The following is a 19,655-nucleotide window of genomic DNA, read 5'->3' on the forward strand; positions in this document are numbered from 1 at the left end:
TACATCTGCCACCTACCATCTGACAGGTATACAGTGTTGGGGGAATTGCCTGAGTGGGTACACTTGTAAAGAGCTGAGTGAAATGTAGGTCTTAGCAGCTTAAATCTTATAGCCATGGGCACCTATGAGACAGTCAGCAATGTGCATCGAAGATATAAAGCTCAAAGAGGCTGAGGAAGCTCTAATTTTTAAGTTTCAGGGATGAAGCACAAATCTTTTGGGCACTCCCCAGTAATACCAGAAACATCATCATTTAGGCAAAGTAAGATACACGATTTTTAAAAATCACAAAGTTCCGTTTTCTTGATACAGAGTTGGTGTTTGCTACAAAAAATTCTGAATTTTTTAAAACTGCAGGGTCTATGCAGCCATGTCCAAGTAAGAAGTATTCCCTGTGGCTTCACAGAGGAACATGTATTTTATAAACTGGTAAAATGTCCGGCATAGTGAGAATTCGAGAATGTATAGGGAGAATTAGAGAGTGTGTTAAGTCAATAACATTGACTTAACGCAATGGAGCAAAATATGGAAAATGAATGTAAAAAATAACTAAATCTGTCGCGTTTAAAGAGAACGTATATAAGATGTTTTACTGGTGGTATCTAACACTGGATAGATTGGCCAAAATGTGTCAAATAAATGTTGGAAATGTGGGAAACATACAGGGACATTTTTCCATATGTGGTGGTCCTGTAAGGAGGTGCATAAGTATTGGATAATGGTGCATGACTTAATACAAACTGTGTTACAAATTTCAATTGCTCTTAAACCAGAGAGTTTTTTGTTAAATTGAATACCGGACATAAACGAAGAACAGATGCATTTTACTATTCATGTAATAACTGCAGCTAGAATTTTATTTGCATCCTACTGGAAACAACAAGCAATACCCAAACAGGGGGAACTAATAGAGAAGATAATGGAAACTGCAGAAATGGACAAATTAACTTCCATATTGAATGGACAAGTGGAAGAAGACTTTTTTACACCTTGGAATCCCTGTTGTGAATGGATAAATAATAAATGTACAGAATAGAATCCAACAAGATGGCAACAATGTATGAATCAGAACTTACAGTTATAATTCTATTGAGATTAATTAGAAGACTTGGAGAACTATAATGTTGATATAAGCAAGCTTGCTGAAATTGTACTGAAAACTTTATTACTCCTTTTATCTTATATCTATTTTCTTTTCTTTTTTATCTCAAAACATAATAAAAAACATAATAAAAAAATCAGAGAGTGTATAGGTAAGAGGGAACATATTTGAAGTGGGGGGCTTTGTATACTGATTCACAACAACAACAACATTTGATTTATATACTGCCCTTCAGGACAACTTAACGCCCACTCAGAGCGGTTTACAAAGTATTTTATTATCATCCTCGCAACAATCCCCCTGTGAGGTGGGTGGGGCTGAGGGAGCTCCAAAAGAGCAGTGACTGATCCAAGGTGATCCAGCTAGTTTCAAGTGGAGGAGTGGGGAATCAAACCCAGTTCTCCAGATTAGAGTCCCGCGCTCTTAACCACTACACCAAACTGGCTATCTTGCTTGCATAGCCCCTATCTCTGAAGGACAAGGCACTTGATGTCAAGATGAAAGCCAGGTTTTGGCTTTCTGGAATTGCTGTGTTTCCCCCTTGTCTGCTGTTTGGTTTTGATTTTCTGTTATCTGTGGGTGGGGTTTTAGTAAACTCCCTGAAGCCAGTGACTGTTTTCCCCACGGTCAGTGGGGAAAGTGACATATCAATATTTAAAAAATAAAGAATCCAGAGAAGGTTAAGGATAATGTATACTCCGGAGGGCTAGAGGATTTTATTTTTATATTTAGATATTTACAGGGTTTTTTTTTCTGGGGAAAGAGGTGGTGGGACTCAGTGGGTTGCCCTCGGAGAAAATGGTCACATGGCTGGTGGCCCCGCCCCCAGATCTCCAGGCAGAGGGGAGTTGAGATTGTCCTCCGCACCGCTCAGTGGCGCGGAGGGCAATCTCAACTCCCCTCTGTCTGGAGGTCAGGGGGCGGGGCCACCAGCCATGTGACCGTTTTCAAGAGGTTCCGGAACTCCGTTCCACCGCGTTCCAGCTGAAAAAAAGCCCTGGATATTTATACCCCACTTCTCTCCTCAATGGAGACCCAAAGCTGCTTACAACATAATTCTCTCCTTCATTTGAACCTCACAAGAACCTTATGGGATAGTTTCAGGTGGGTAGCCATGTTGATCTGTAGTAGAAAAAGCAAGATTTGGATCCAGTAGTACCTTAAAGACCAACAGGATTTCCAGAGTATGAGCTTTCAAGGACTTTCGAAAGTTCATACCCTATAAATCTAGTTGGCCTTTAAGGTGCTACTGGACCCGAATCTTGCTCTGATGAGGTAGCTTATGCTGAGAAAATGTGAGTGACCCAAGGTCACTCCGCAAGCCTATTTATTTATTTAGAACATTTATATGCTGCTTCTCCAAGAAACTTGCTTCTATGGATTGGAAATACTGTACTGCACTGGCATGGATTCCACTTTAAGAATCACTGGAAGATTTCCAAATCTTTGGTAGATGCCCGTTCCAAGTCTTCACCCCTCGGCACTTTCACCCCCACCTATTACAAATTCTCACAAGTCCTCATGGTGTTTATGGTAATATACAGGGCTCATTTCGAGGGGAAACATGCAGGAACGCTGTTCTGGCAGTTCCCCAAAGAGGTCACATGTCAGGTGGCCCCGCCCATTTGACTCGGACATTTGGGCCTGTTTCGGCCTGGACTGGGGCCGAAACAGCCCAGATCGGGCCTCTGATGAGTGGTGGATCACTCTCTCACTCAGCAGCGGCCTGATCCTGACCATTTTGGGCCCCTTTTCGGCCATTTTCAGCCCCTTTTTGCCGTTTTGGGCCCAATTTCGGCCCTGAATGGCCAAGATTGGGTCCAAAACAGCCAGGATAGGTGATGCCAGGGGGTGTGGCACATGCAAATCAGGTATGCTAATGACACACTCCCGGTGGTGTCAAGGGGTGTGGCATATGCTAATGAGTTGTGCTAATGAGTTCTTCCAGCTCTTTTTCTGTGAAAGGACTCCTGGTAATATAAACCCTCTGGCTTCAAGGATAAAAATCATGCGAGGGAAAGCTAATGTTTTGGGATCCATTCCTCCCCCCCCCCCCAAATGATACCTGGACCCCTTTTCCCATCCCAGTGTAAGATATTGGGACAGTTGAGTAATGTTGTTCAGGTAAGTGCTCTTCAGGAAGGAGTCTTGCTGGGATGGAAGAACCTTCCTTGGCCACAAAAAAGTCTCCCTCCCCTACAGAAAGACTCCTCACTCAGCAGGATCCGACCCAAAGACTTTTGCCTTTTGATCTGAAGTCTGAGTAGTGTACACGGTTTTCTACTCATGATGAACTCAAACTCTATTAATCCTTCTAGGACACATTTCCCATCCACCCCCTTCAAATCCCTCCAGGAGACATCATATGAATAAGAAACTTTGAGGATGGAAAAGTCACCTTCTTCCAATTTAATTTTGAAAACGTGCTTCAGACGCCGCAGAGATGAGCATGTTATGAAAAATGAAATAAAAGAATAGAAAATTGTTTGATCAAGTCAAGAATCTTCAGGGCTTTTGAAAATGAGGGGAAACAGCTTCTCTAAAGGTGTAGGCTGGGCGCAGAGTAAATAAGACGCTGAATAGAGATTGCCTTGTTTGTGGTGACACTTCAAAAAAATAATTTCTACCTTAATAATGTGGCATCCCTTGTATAAGTTCAACCCTCTGTAGATGAATCAGTGTTTTTGTTTTAAAGGACTACATTCTACAAGACACCTTGTTTTCCAAAGTGTTGCAGTTGAAGCTTTAAGAGGAAATAATGGACCATGAATAGAGGTCTTTCACTGAATAGATTTCTTACTCTTTCCCTGGTAATGGCATGTCTCCTGGTTTTCCCATTCACCCAGCTTGAGGCAAGTTTCAGGCTCGGCCGAATGCCTGGCCAGCGGTGACTGGTCCCCCCTTCCAGTTCTGGGAGGGTCTCCCCTCTCTTGGGGGGCTCATGGGCGGTTCCTGGAGGCCACCATGAATCTGGAGCAACTGCCAGTCAGTGGGGCCATCTTTGCTGCCTCCTGAAATTTCAAGATATTTTACCTTAGGGAGTTTAGCAGTTACTTATTTCAAATGTACATTTTCTTTTATTTGCATTAATTCTCCGGAAAGTTCTTTTTATAACTGGTATTGGCAATCGTGTTCATTAACTGTAGCTGAATTTAAGTATCAGTTTTTGTTAAGAAACCTATATTATATGACCCCCCCGCAAATTACTGTGGTAAAGGCATACACTGTTAGAGGTGGCACAAAATTAATTTTCTCTTTTAAAAAACCCTAAGACTTCCTCCTGCTAATATAAGAGGAACGAGGGAAAATATTCATTTTATTTTGTAAGTATTTTTCTTCTAGCCTTGCTCCAGTCTACTGTAATTTCGATAATTTTAGAGGAGTTAATATATTAAATTAACTTTTCCTCCACCACAGTGGAAATAAGTCAGTGTTTCCCCAATTATATGCTTCACTTATATAATGCAGTTTCTGCATTGGGCAACAGATTAGGGGCTGGATTAAAAGTCGAGGACAGATTGCCAGCCCCTTACGGAAGATTCCCATAGCTGATCGAGGTAGCCCAGGTCTCTCAGTTAAGTTGGAGGCCTCCTGCAGCTTCCCACTTCTAAGGTTGGTGGAAGAAAAATGGAAGAGATATCATTGCACCTTGGGTGCCACTCTAAGATTCACCCCAAACTCTATGATTAAACCATAGTTTGGGCTGAATCCTAGAGCGATGCCCCAGTGTAATGACATCAGTTCCATTTTTGTTGTTGTTGCTGATCTGCACCCCCAGATTCCTCTCAAGGAGTTGCAAGTTGTGACAGGCGACCTAAGGTGAACTGTACCATCAAACTTGCACACGTTATGCATTAAGAAACCCAGCTTTGTTATCAACCGCATATTCAGCTGGTAAGGAGAAAACATATCCTTGCCCTTCCTAACATTCAGTACAAGAGTCCCATGACTGGATAACATGCACATCTTGTTCAGAACGGCACATGACAGTAGCCCTTGCCCAACACCCTGTTGGGATGTCTCTTCACACATCCCCACAAATGTTTCGTGGCTCAGGGCTGGGATGGATGGTGTGGGCTCTGCTGCCAGAAGGAGCAGGTGTCAAGTGGTGCCTTGGAGCCCCGTCCAGCTTCCCTGCCCCCTCTTGAATGTAGGGGTGGGATTTGAAGTATGACCCACGAATGTCTGGCAGGGTGGGCAGCACCAAGGAAGACTTTCATTCTCTGACAGCCAGAGCTGCTGGCATCTGATAAGCCAGGCAGGATCTCTGGGGCTCCTCCTCCAAGAGGATGGAGCAATCTCTTTTTTGCTATATTGTCGAAGGCTTTCACGGCTGGAGAACGATGGTTGTTGTGGATTTTCCAGGCTGTAGCATTCCACACCCTGGGAAACTCCTGCAGGATGACTCAGCACAAACCCACCTTCCTGAGTAGATATAAATTACCTGTCCGCATCTTCTCCACACTGTGACACTGAGAGATCTCTGTCTTTTGGTGCTACACCTCTGAAGATGCCAGCCACAGCTGCTGGCAAAATGTCAGGAACTACAATGCCAAGACCACGGCTATACAGCCCGGAAAATCCACAACAACCATCTCTTTTTTGCTGTTTATAGAGGCAGGTGTGGACTTGGGAAATCTGGTGCAAGGAGGGGGGTGGACAATGGCCCCTGGAGCAGTTTCTCTGCTCCCACAGGCCATCAGTCCACTGGAGGAGGGTGTCACCCCAGGAACAAAGCATGGCTCTCATGGACCAACCCGTGTTCTTGCATCTTTGTGATGCGGTGATGTGTTCAAATAGCAGTGGCGCAGGTCTGTGAGTGCTTTTCACTCCCATCGCCTCCAATGGGCCTTCCGGCCACTTGTGTAGTTTCCAGTGGGCATTCCTGTCACTCATTGAACAACTTGCCTCCCCGCCTGCCTCTCTGGAACCTGGGGGCTGATCCCAAGTGCTGCAGACTGTGAGTGCAACCCTCGCCGGGTCCTGCCACCTTTCTAGTCCCACTTTTCAGGGAGAAAGAACCTGTTTCTCACAGTGGCGGTGGTGGCAGCAGGATTTGCAGGTGCATGAAGCTGCAGCCACCAGCCTGGCCCTCATCAGAAATGGAGGTTGGGTGGGAGCCCGATCTACAACTTCAGTGTTCCTCCCCGGCAGGGGTGCCTGCTGCCTGACGGAGGGGGTTGTTGTTGGGCAGCGGGGATCGCGGCCTCCCCATTGGCTGCACCCCTCCCCCACCTGTCAGGGGAGCAGTGCGGCCATTGTCTGGTGTGGGCGGGGTGGTCAGGAGAATGGCAGCAGGTGCTCTTGGCGGCAGCCGCACCTCGCCCTGCCGAGCTCTGGCGCTGGCGTGGCTTTCCTGCAGAAGTCCATAGGGAGTGACGGAGCAGCGCCGCTTTTACATCACTGCCCAGGCGGGGGTGCTGACTCAAGCCTTAAAATTGCACTGTTAGCCTTTCTGGAAGTGAAATCAGGGTTTTCTCCACCGTACACACGCGCACACATGCACACCCGCCGCCTTCCTGTGTAGAGAGCAACAAGCACAGCTTCAGAGAGACGTGAAGGAAGATGACAGCAGCTTTTGCCTCCGTACAAATAAATGTTAAGTCACTTGTAATCCACATCAATAACTGCAGTAACCAAACAAAAATAAAGAAGCATTAAAAATACTTGCTCAAAGAAGACTTCCTGCCTTCGGGGCATGGAACGTTTCAGAGGATTGGGGTGCCAGCCCGTCTATGGGCTACGTCAGCTCAGAGGCTTGGCATGAATTTTACCTGCTGCCGTGCAAAGGTCAGGTTAGGGAATAACCACCGGATCCTTCGTAGTAGGCACTGCTGTGGGACATGGGAAGGCTGGTGTGACCTTCTTGGCCTGGGAAGAGTTGAGAGCAGCTGATGCTTCAGCTGAACCCACCCAAATTGCCTCCAAGGGCATATCAAGCCAGAAGAATGACAACACTAATTATTGTTCTGGAAACCAGAAAGAGCGGAAACAGCCAGGAGAAGTAAAGACAGCAGAAAGGTCCTCAGAAAGTGGGGAGAAGCCAGGAGGAAAGGGCTGGAGCTCAAGAGATCTGCAGCTGAATACTGGTATGTTGAATTTAAACCCTTTTGTGCAATTCAGCTCTACCAACTGCATCCGTAGCCCCTGGCTTTCCTGACCTTACAGCCTCCTATTTGAAGCCTCCAATAATTCCTTTTGTCCCTCATACTCAACCCTCCAGCCGCCTATTTCTTCACCTTCTAACCGGGTTCACTCCCGCCCCCGCCCCCAAGCTTACTTTCACTCGTTCCTCTCTAAGAACCTGGTTTTTGCCATCTGCTACCTGCTTCCTCATTTCTCCTTTTTTAAATTAATCTTCCTAGCCCCCATCTTTTCTGCCTGCCCATCGTTTCCAAGAGCTCTTGGCCCTTGCACCTGCCTTCTGATCTGAGATTTTTCCAAATCAAATGGACTTTTCATTCCCATTACAGAAGTTGCACAGTTTATCAACATTCTATTGCTGGCAAATTCTCCCTGAGAAGTGAGTCCAATAGCATTACAGTCGCTCAGCCAAACAGAAGGAGAAGGGGAGCCCCAGACAGGCTGCGGCATTTTTTTAGAAGCAATGTGTTTTAAGCTTTTGACATGCAAAGTTAGTTCTGAGCCCCATTTAATGGACTTAACAGTGCCTAGAAGGAGTGAGCTGGTATGAGATATTGGCACTCCCTAAGGGAAAAGAGAGGGTGAGGCAACTGCCCCCAGGTTCTCCCTAAATGGCACCAGTGCTTCTATTCCAACTTTGGACATAACCCACCCACCCCCCAGCTCCTTTCAATAACATCTCTTAAAAAATCAGCCTGTCACTAAAACTAAGAAATGAGGAAGGTGATGAGTCACATTTGTCAGAAGGAAATAAAGGGATGTACTCCCAGTTCACTGAAGCTCTTGACAGGAGGAATGACAGCTACTGAGAAGACAATAGCACTCTCACAACCTCCTTTTATGACGATGGCGCTACTCCCAGATTTTACAAGAAGAATATTCTGCCTGCTCTTCAAGATGTCATTTAAGAATGCTGGGTTCAGAAGAAGTGTTTCAACAAATCACTTAGCGCTGAATTTTTTAGAATGACTTACCGTTCTGTTTATCTACAGATCCTGAAATAAAGCAGTTAGCAAATGTCATTTTTTCCACAGGTGCAAAGATCAGGTTTCAACTCATATTTTTAGGATATACTGTTTCACCACATGCAGCTTTTAAAATGTGTGTGCATATACATATTTTCCAGAATGTGTGTTTATTTCTATTAGCAGTGGTTAATGCAATTGTGTATGGTCACTTTGCAGCTGGATGGACCCCTGGTAAAAGTCTTGTCATTGCCAGGAGAATACCTGTTAAGCCTCATGCCAAAGGTATGAATTATCCACAGAATCAGAGAATCACAGACAATAAAGCCCGCTCCTCACATACAATGCCAGTCCGCCTCCTCTTCTACCCTTCCGGTTCTCAATAAAATCCTCCCCTTCCTTGATGTCCTGAAGGGTGGTGATCCTCTCCTCCAAGCTCTGAATCTTCTCCTCCAAAAGCCTGACCAGCTTACACTCCTGACAAGTGAAGTCTGCCATCTCTTCCAGGAGGAAAACAAACATGGCACACTCCATGCGGGTGACTGGAAAGGGGCCTTCTGTTGATATCATCACCTTCCAAGTATATTCCAAGAGCCCTCTTCTAGCTGCAGGTCCCTTTCCTTCTCCTTCTCAGACCCCAGATGGCTGTGATGTGCCTCTGGGTAGGAGGAGCCTAATTCAATCAAGGCTCACTCAGTAGAGGGTGGGGCCAGCCGTTAGCCCCAGGCAAAACAGACACTCCCCAATGAGTAGCAATCCCCCTCTGCAATCAGCTGCAACTCAGACACTCCTCAATTAGTAACAATCCCCCTCTGCAATCAGCTGCAACTCAGACACTCCCCAATTAGTAACAATCCCCCTCTGCAATCAGCTACAACTCAGACACTCCTCAATTAGTAACAACCCCTCTCTGCAATCAGCTCCAACTCAGACGCTCCCCAATTAGTAACAACCCACCTCTGCAATCAGCTCCAACTCAGACACTCTCCAATTAGTAACAATCCCCCTCTGCAATCAGCTCCAACTCAGACATTCCCCACTTAGTAACAACCCCCCTCTGCAATCAGCTCCAACTCAGACACTCCCCAATTAGTAACAATCCCCCTCTGCAATCAGCTCCAACTCAGACATTCCCCACTTAGTAACAACCCCCCTCTGCAATCAGCTGCAACTCAGACACTCCCCAATTAGTAACAACCCCCCTCTGCAATCAGCTGCAACTCAGACACTCCCCAATTAGTAACAATCCCCGTCTGCAATCAGCTCCAACTCAGACATTCCCCACTTAGTAACAATCCCCCCCTGCAATCAGCTCCAACTCAGACATTCCCCACTTAGTAACAACCCCCCTCTGCAATAAGCTGCAACTCGGACACTCCCCAATTAGTAACAACCCCCCTCTGCAATCAGCTCCAACTCAGACATTCCCCACTTAGTAACAATCTCCCTCTGCAATCAGCTCCAACTCAGACATTCCCCAATTAGTAACAATCCCCCTCTGCAATCAGCTGCAACTCAGACACTCCTCAATTAGTAACAATCCCCCTCTGCAATCAGCTCCAACTCAGACACTCCCCAATTAGTAACAATCCCCCTCTGCAATCAGCTGCAACTCAGACACTCCTCAATTAGTAACAATCCCCCTCTGCAATCAGCTCCAACTCAGACACTCCCCGATTAGTAACAACCCCCCTCTGCAATCTGCTCCAACTCAGACACTCCCCGATTAGTAACAACCCCCCTCTGCAATCTGCTCCAACTCAGACATTCCCCACTTAGTAACAACCCCCCTCTGCAATCAGCTCCAACTCAGACATTCCCCACTTAGTAACAACCCCCCTCTGCAATCAGCTCCAACTCAGACACTCCCCACTTAGTAACAACCCCCCTCTGCAATCAGCTCCAACTCAGACACTCCCCAATTAGTAACAATCCCCCTCTGCAATCAGCTCCAACTCAGACATTCCCCACTTAGTAACAACCCCCCTCTGCAATCAGCTGCAACTCAGACACTCCCAAATTAGTAACAACCCCCCTCTGCAATCAGCTCCAACTCAGACATTCCCCACTTAGTAACAACCCCCTCTGCAATCAGCTGCAACTCAGACACTCCCCAATTAGTAACAATCCCCATCTGCAATCAGCTCCAACTCAGACACTCCCCACTTAGTAACAACCCCCCTCTGCAATCTGCTCCAACTCAGACACTCCCCGATTAGTAACAACCCCCCTCTGCAATCTGCTCCAACTCAGACATTCCCCACTTAGTAACAACCCCCCTCTGCAATCAGCTAAAACTCAGACACTCCCCACTTAGTAAAAACCCCCCTCTGCAATCAGCTCCAACTCAGACACTCCCCAATTAGTAACAATCCCCCTCTGCATTCAGCTCCAACTCAGACATTCCCCACTTAGTAACAACCCCCCTCTGCAATCAGCTGCAACTCAGACACTCCCAAATTAGTAACAACCCCCCTCTGCAATCAGCTCCAACTCAGACATTCCCCACTTAGTAACAACCCCCTCTGCAATCAGCTGCAACTCAGACACTCCCCAATTAGTAACAATCCCCGTCTGCAATCAGCTCCAACTCAGACACTCCCCACTTAGTAACAATCCCCCTCTGCAATCAGCTCCAACTCAGACATTCCCCACTTAGTAGCAATCCCCCTCTGCAATCAGCTGCAACTCAGACATTCCCCACTTAGTAACAACCCCCTCTGCAATCAGCTGCAACTCAGACACTCCTCAATTAGTAACAATCCCCCTCTGCAATCAGCTGCAACTCAGACACTCCCCAATTAGTAACAACCCCCCTCTGCAATCAGCTCCAACTCAGACACTCCCCAATTAGTAACAACCCCCCTCTGCAATCAGCTACAACTCAGACATTCCCCACTTCGTAAAAAACCCCCTCTGCAATCAGCTGCAACTCAGACATTCCCCACTTAGTAACAATCTCCCTCTGCAATCAGCTCCAACTCAGACATTCCCCACTTAGTAACAATCCCCCTCTGCAATCAGCTGCAACTCAGACACTCCCCAATTAGTAACAATCCCCCTCTGCAATCAGCTCCAACTCAGACACTCCCCAATTAGTAACAATCCCCCTCTGCAATCAGCTGCAACTCAGACACTCCTCAATTAGTAACAATCCCCCTCTGCAATCAGCTCCAACTCAGACACTCCCCGATTAGTAACAACCCCCCTCTGCAATCTGCTCCAACTCAGACACTCCCCGATTAGTAACAACCCCCCTCTGCAATCTGCTCCAACTCAGACATTCCCCACTTAGTAACAACCCCCCTCTGCAATCAGCTCCAACTCAGACATTCCCCACTTAGTAACAACCCCCCTCTGCAATCAGCTCCAACTCAGACACTCCCCAATTAGTAACAATCCCCCTCTGCAATCAGCTCCAACTCAGACATTCCCCACTTAGTAACAACCCCCCTCTGCAATCAGCTGCAACTCAGACACTCCCCAATTAGTAACAATCCCCCTCTGCAATCAGCTGCAACTCAGACACTCCCCAATTAGTAACAACCCCCCTCTGCAATCAGCTCCAACTCAGACACTCCCCAATTAGTAACAAACCCCCTCTGCAATCAGCTGCAACTCAGACACTCCCCAATTAGTAACAATCCCCGTCTGCAATCAGCTCCAACTCAGACATTCCCCACTTAGTAACAATCCCCCTCTGCAATCAGCTCCAACTCAGACATTCCCCACTTAGTAACAACCCCCCTCTGCAATAAGCTGCAACTCGGACACTCCCCAATTAGTAACAACCCCCCTCTGCAATCAGCTCCAACTCAGACATTCCCCACTTAGTAACAATCTCCCTCTGCAATCAGCTCCAACTCAGACATTCCCCACTTAGTAACAATCCCCCTCTGCAATCAGCTGCAACTCAGACACTCCCCAATTAGTAACAATCCCCCTCTGCAATCAGCTCCAACTCAGACACTCCCCAATTAGTAACAATCCCCCTCTGCAATCAGCTGCAACTCAGACACTCCTCAATTAGTAACAATCCCCCTCTGCAATCAGCTCCAACTCAGACACTCCCCGATTAGTAACAACCCCCCTCTGCAATCTGCTCCAACTCAGACACTCCCCGATTAGTAACAACCCCCCTCTGCAATCTGCTCCAACTCAGACATTCCCCACTTAGTAACAACCCCCCTCTGCAATCAGCTCCAACTCAGACATTCCCCACTTAGTAACAACCCCCCTCTGCAATCAGCTCCAACTCAGACACTCCCCAATTAGTAACAATCCCCCTCTGCAATCAGCTCCAACTCAGACATTCCCCACTTAGTAACAACCCCCCTCTGCAATCAGCTGCAACTCAGACACTCCCCAATTAGTAACAATCCCCCTCTGCAATCAGCTGCAACTCCGACACTCCCCAATTAGTAACAACCCCCCTCTGCAATCAGCTCCAACTCAGACACTCCCCAATTAGTAACAATCCCCCTCTGCAATCAGCTCCAACTCAGACATTCCCCACTTAGTAACAACCCCCCTCTGCAATCAGCTCCAACTCAGACATTCCCCACTTAGTAACAACCCCCCTCTGCAATCAGCTCCAACTCAGACACTCCTCAATTAGTAACAATCCCCCTCTGCAATTAGCTCCAACTCAGACATTCCCCACTTAGTAACAACCCCCCTCTGCAATCAGCTGCAACTCAGACACTCCCAAATTAGTAACAACCCCCCTCTGCAATCAGCTCCAACTCAGACATTCCCCACTTAGTAACAACCCCCTCTGCAATCAGCTGCAACTCAGACACTCCCCAATTAGTAACAATCCCCGTCTGCAATCAGCTCCAACTCAGACACTCCCCACTTAGTAACAATCCCCCTCTGCAATCAGCTCCAACTCAGACATTCCCCACTTAGTAGCAATCCCCCTCTGCAATCAGCTGCAACTCAGACATTCCCCACTTAGTAACAACCCCCTCTGCAATCAGCTGCAACTCAGACACTCCTCAATTAGTAACAATCCCCCTCTGCAATCAGCTGCAACTCAGACACTCCCCAATTAGTAACAACCCCCCTCTGCAATCAGCTCCAACTCAGACACTCCCCAATTAGTAACAACCCCCCTCTGCAATCAGCTCCAACTCAGACACTCCCCAATTAGTAACAACCCCCCTCTGCAATCAGCTACAACTCAGACATTCCCCACTTAGTAACAACCCCCCTCTGCAATCAGCTGCAACTCAGACATTCCCCACTTAGTAACAACCCCCCTCTGCAATCAGCTCCAACTCAGACACTCCCCAATTAGTAACAACCCCCCTCTGCAATCAGCTCCAACTCAGACACTCCCCAATTAGTAACAATCCCCGTCTGCAATCAGCTCCAACTCAGACACTCCCCAATTAGTAACAATCCCCCTCTGCAATCAGTTCCAACTCAAACATTCCCCACTTAGTAACAACCCCCTCTGCAATCAGCTGCAACTCAGACACTCCTCAATTAGTAACAATCCCCCTCTGCAATCAGCTGCAACTCAGACACTCCCCAATTAGTAACAACCCCCCTCTGCAATCAGCTCCAACTCAGACACTCCCCAATTAGTAACAACCCCCCTCTGCAATCAGCTACAACTCAGACATTCCCCACTTAGTAAAAAACCCCCTCTGCAATCAGCTGCAACTCAGACATTCCCCACTTAGTAACAATCTCCCTCTGCAATCAGCTCCAACTCAGACATTCCCCACTTAGTAACAATCCCCCTCTGCAATCAGCTGCAACTCAGACACTCCCCAATTAGTAACAATCCCCCTCTGCAATCAGCTCCAACTCAGACACTCCCCAATTAGTAACAATCCCCCTCTGCAATCAGCTGCAACTCAGACACTCCTCAATTAGTAACAATCCCCCTCTGCAATCAGCTCCAACTCAGACACTCCCCGATTAGTAACAACCCCCCTCTGCAATCTGCTCCAACTCAGACACTCCCCGATTAGTAACAACCCCCCTCTGCAATCTGCTCCAACTCAGACATTCCCCACTTAGTAACAACCCCCCTCTGCAATCAGCTCCAACTCAGACATTCCCCACTTAGTAACAACCCCCCTCTGCAATCAGCTCCAACTCAGACACTCCCCAATTAGTAACAATCCCCCTCTGCAATCAGCTCCAACTCAGACATTCCCCACTTAGTAACAACCCCCCTCTGCAATCAGCTGCAACTCAGACACTCCCCAATTAGTAACAATCCCCCTCTGCAATCAGCTGCAACTCAGACACTCCCCAATTAGTAACAACCCCCCTCTGCAATCAGCTCCAACTCAGACACTCCCCAATTAGTAACAAACCCCCTCTGCAATCAGCTGCAACTCAGACACTCCCCAATTAGTAACAATCCCCGTCTGCAATCAGCTCCAACTCAGACATTCCCCACTTAGTAACAATCCCCCTCTGCAATCAGCTCCAACTCAGACATTCCCCACTTAGTAACAACCCCCCTCTGCAATAAGCTGCAACTCGGACACTCCCCAATTAGTAACAACCCCCCTCTGCAATCAGCTCCAACTCAGACATTCCCCACTTAGTAACAATCTCCCTCTGCAATCAGCTCCAACTCAGACATTCCCCACTTAGTAACAATCCCCCTCTGCAATCAGCTGCAACTCAGACACTCCCCAATTAGTAACAATCCCCCTCTGCAATCAGCTCCAACTCAGACACTCCCCAATTAGTAACAATCCCCCTCTGCAATCAGCTGCAACTCAGACACTCCTCAATTAGTAACAATCCCCCTCTGCAATCAGCTCCAACTCAGACACTCCCCGATTAGTAACAACCCCCCTCTGCAATCTGCTCCAACTCAGACACTCCCCGATTAGTAACAACCCCCCTCTGCAATCTGCTCCAACTCAGACATTCCCCACTTAGTAACAACCCCCCTCTGCAATCAGCTCCAACTCAGACATTCCCCACTTAGTAACAACCCCCCTCTGCAATCAGCTCCAACTCAGACACTCCCCAATTAGTAACAATCCCCCTCTGCAATCAGCTCCAACTCAGACATTCCCCACTTAGTAACAACCCCCCTCTGCAATCAGCTGCAACTCAGACACTCCCCAATTAGTAACAATCCCCCTCTGCAATCAGCTGCAACTCCGACACTCCCCAATTAGTAACAACCCCCCTCTGCAATCAGCTCCAACTCAGACACTCCCCAATTAGTAACAATCCCCCTCTGCAATCAGCTCCAACTCAGACATTCCCCACTTAGTAACAACCCCCCTCTGCAATCAGCTCCAACTCAGACATTCCCCACTTAGTAACAACCCCCCTCTGCAATCAGCTCCAACTCAGACACTCCTCAATTAGTAACAATCCCCCTCTGCAATTAGCTCCAACTCAGACATTCCCCACTTAGTAACAACCCCCCTCTGCAATCAGCTGCAACTCAGACACTCCCAAATTAGTAACAACCCCCCTCTGCAATCAGCTCCAACTCAGACATTCCCCACTTAGTAACAACCCCCTCTGCAATCAGCTGCAACTCAGACACTCCCCAATTAGTAACAATCCCCGTCTGCAATCAGCTCCAACTCAGACACTCCCCACTTAGTAACAATCCCCCTCTGCAATCAGCTCCAACTCAGACATTCCCCACTTAGTAGCAATCCCCCTCTGCAATCAGCTGCAACTCAGACATTCCCCACTTAGTAACAACCCCCTCTGCAATCAGCTGCAACTCAGACACTCCTCAATTAGTAACAATCCCCCTCTGCAATCAGCTGCAACTCAGACACTCCCCAATTAGTAACAACCCCCCTCTGCAATCAGCTCCAACTCAGACACTCCCCAATTAGTAACAACCCCCCTCTGCAATCAGCTCCAACTCAGACACTCCCCAATTAGTAACAACCCCCCTCTGCAATCAGCTACAACTCAGACATTCCCCACTTAGTAACAACCCCCCTCTGCAATCAGCTGCAACTCAGACATTCCCCACTTAGTAACAACCCCCCTCTGCAATCAGCTCCAACTCAGACACTCCCCAATTAGTAACAACCCCCCTCTGCAATCAGCTCCAACTCAGACACTCCCCAATTAGTAACAATCCCCGTCTGCAATCAGCTCCAACTCAGACACTCCCCAATTAGTAACAATCCCCCTCTGCAATCAGTTCCAACTCAAACATTCCCCACTTAGTAACAACCCCCCTCTGCAATCAGCTGCAACTCAGACACTCCCCAATTACTAACAACCCCCCTCTGCAATCAGCTCCAACTCAGGCAAAAAAGACAAACAGTAACACTTACTCCAGCTGGCACCACTTGACAGCAGGCTCTACATACTCACACAGCCCCAAACACAGTCCTCCCACACAGTAACCTCAGCAAGTTCCCATCCAATCAAAATCTTTCTTGATCATTCTTATCATACCTTAGAAAAGCTAACTGTGACTATGTATCAGTTACAATTACCATTGTTAAGCATTCTTAGAGTACTTAATTCCTCTTTACCGAACTTCTTTCCTGAAATCCAACAATACATTTCTTTTCCTCTTTTTAGGAATTTGGAGTTGGTTTCTAACCAATCCTGTTCTAACCAAAGAGAAATTTGAAGAAAGGAGGGGCGGGAAGGAAGGTTCTGAAAAATGTCAGAATTTCACTCTGTAGATGGTTGGAGATAGACAATATCTTCCCAAACCATCCTGTCCTCCAGTTAGGGCACCATAAAACAACATAAAATGACCACAAAGATTAAAAATAAAGAGAAAGAAAAGAGAAATCCCTCTTTTACAAAAAAAGAGGATAAAAGGAATCAAAGGAATCATATCTTAAAAAATGAATTTCAGAAAAAGAAATTCCATTCCCCATAAGAACACCAATTACAACCTTAATAAATTGCACTAGTATTTAATTTGCTATATTTATTCATTTTTAGTTACCGTTTATTGTCTGCCTTTGTCACTGAGACTTGAGGTGGATTGCACAGTGTACATGAACTAAATAACTGAAATAAATACAAAATAACTATATTCATGCCCTGACCTTTTTCTGAGGAATCTGGAATGACATTTTATCCTTACCCATAACTCTTCATAAATGTTGAGATGAGAAATTGTGGCTATTTCATCCTTATTCACCCCAATGAGATTCACAGGGCCAAGCTACAAGTGACGCCTGACACAGGTTGGACACTTGTCCGCTTCCCTCAAGTTTTGATGGGAAATGTAGGCGTCCTGGTCTTGCAGCTTGGCTCTCTGACTGCTGCCCAATGGACTTTTCAACTGTCACTCATCCAACATTCCGCCAAGCTGCCTACATTTGGGGCCTTCTGACACACTTCCGGTGATGTCAGGGGCTGTGGCACATGCTGATGAGATATGCTAATGAGTGGTGCTAATGAGTTCCTGCAGTTCTTTTTCTAGGAAATGACCCCTGCTTTTACCCAATGAGGAGGGTCTTCTTGCGAGTTGGGGGACTTAGTGTGCAAGGAGAGGCAGCAAGAGGTGGGTAACATAGCAAGATCTCCCCCTATGTATATGAGGGTCCCTTCCTCTCATGAACTCTTTTAATAAAAAGGCAGATGTTCAACCAAAAGAGTTCTTTAATTTATAAAATAATAAAGATCAATGGCATAAAATACACACAGCAAATACATACACAGCACATACTAACTAGAGAAACAGTGAGGAAAGTGAGAATAGAAGTTCAAGGGTTGAGTGATATTTACCAGTTCCAGGAGAGCTTGGAGAGTGAAGAAGCTTCCGCGGAGAAGCAGCATGGACAGCCAGCGTCTCATGAAAGGGGAGAGAAGGGACCCAGACATGCATACTGAGGGTGCGAGGGGGGAGATTCCAGCACACTGAGCACATGCGAAACATGCCCTGCAGCATGCCCTGAGGCAGAACTGACAGTCTCTGCCCTAAAACAATGGCTTAATGGCTGTCCCTGGAGCTGAGACAATAGGACTGGGAGGGCTTGGTTGTGCCTTCCTAAGAGGAACTAAAGGGACAAAAAGACAATTGATGGCTCCTGATGGCTAGATGGGTGAAGCTTACCAGTCTTTGAGTAACTCAGGTGAGGAAATGGGATCAGGAAAGATTGGAAGGGTGGATGAGAGATTAACTCAAGAGCTACCGGAGACCCTTTTGTTCTACAGTTCTGCCCTTCTGCAGGGGGGAGGGACTGAAAGCCAGTTTCACCTGGCATCTCACATGTTAGTAATTTTCCATCTCCCAACCAGGATATGGCTTCCATTCTTTCTGCCTGGCTTAAGCAGTGTTTCTGTGTTAAAACACATGGAGAGAGGGGCTTATGATATAGCCATATTCATAAGTACCTCCTATATATTGAGAGCAGGTCTGACTACTAACATGTTCCCAAACAAGTAGGAAGTGAGGGGGGATCTGTGGTTCACAGTGCCTAAGGGCCCCTTGCTTGGGGGGATGCCAATCCCAGCCCCGCACACACACCGCTCTCCTCCCAGCAGGGCTCCAAACCCCAATCAGGATTCAGGATTCAAGAGTAGCAGGGAAGGGGATATTTTTTGTACACTCTGTGCCCCCTTGCCATTCTGTCACGTCCACCCACCCCACAGTTTAGATATGAATTGGGGGAAAAAACCAGTGGAAGACAGATGTAGGTTTGAATCCTATGAAAAGCATGTGAAAAGCGTGAGTGGACAGAGAGTCCTTCCTGTTCCCTCAGAAGCCCCATGAGACCTCTCAAAAGGTGATAATCGAGATTGCAGGACACACCTGGACAAAGCCCACGCGGCCCAGGAAGGTGAAGCAAGGAAGGCAGTTCAGCAAAATGCAGTTCCTACATCACTCCAGTGGAACCACCACTGGCAGAAAAGAAAGGCATGCTTGAGAGCCAGTTTGGTGCAGTGGTTAAGAGCGGCAGGACTCTAATCGGGAGGGCCAGGTTTGATTCCCCACTCCTCCGCTTGAAGCCGGCAGAGTGACCTTGGGCTAGTCACGGCTCTTTCAGAGCTCACTCAGCCCCACCCACCTCACAGGGGGATTGTTGTGGTGGTGATAATAATAACACACTTTGTAAACTGCTCTGTGGGCATTAAGATGTCCCAAGGGGCAGCTTATAAATCAAATGTTGTAGTTATATTGTCGAAGGCTTTCACGGCCGGAGAATGATTGTTGTTGTGGATTTTCCGGGCTGTATCGCTGTGGTCTTGGCATTGTAGTTCCTGACGTTTCGCCAGCAGCTGTGGCTGGCATCTTCAGAGGTGTAGCACTGAAAGACAGAGATCTCTCAGTGTCAAACTGTGGAGAAGAAGAACTGTTGTTGTTGTTATTGTTACTACAGTTTCACTATGTTCCTTTCCCCACTGTAGCCCCCCATGTCACATGGCTTTATGTTCACAACCACTATCATCCGTTTTCTGAAAGTATCTGGGGTAGGGTTGTGGGGTGTGTGTGTGAAATTCCTTATTCC

The sequence above is a fragment of the Eublepharis macularius genome, chromosome 3 (assembly GCF_028583425.1).
Source record: "Eublepharis macularius isolate TG4126 chromosome 3, MPM_Emac_v1.0, whole genome shotgun sequence".
NCBI classification, from domain to species: Eukaryota; Metazoa; Chordata; class Lepidosauria; order Squamata; family Eublepharidae; genus Eublepharis; species Eublepharis macularius.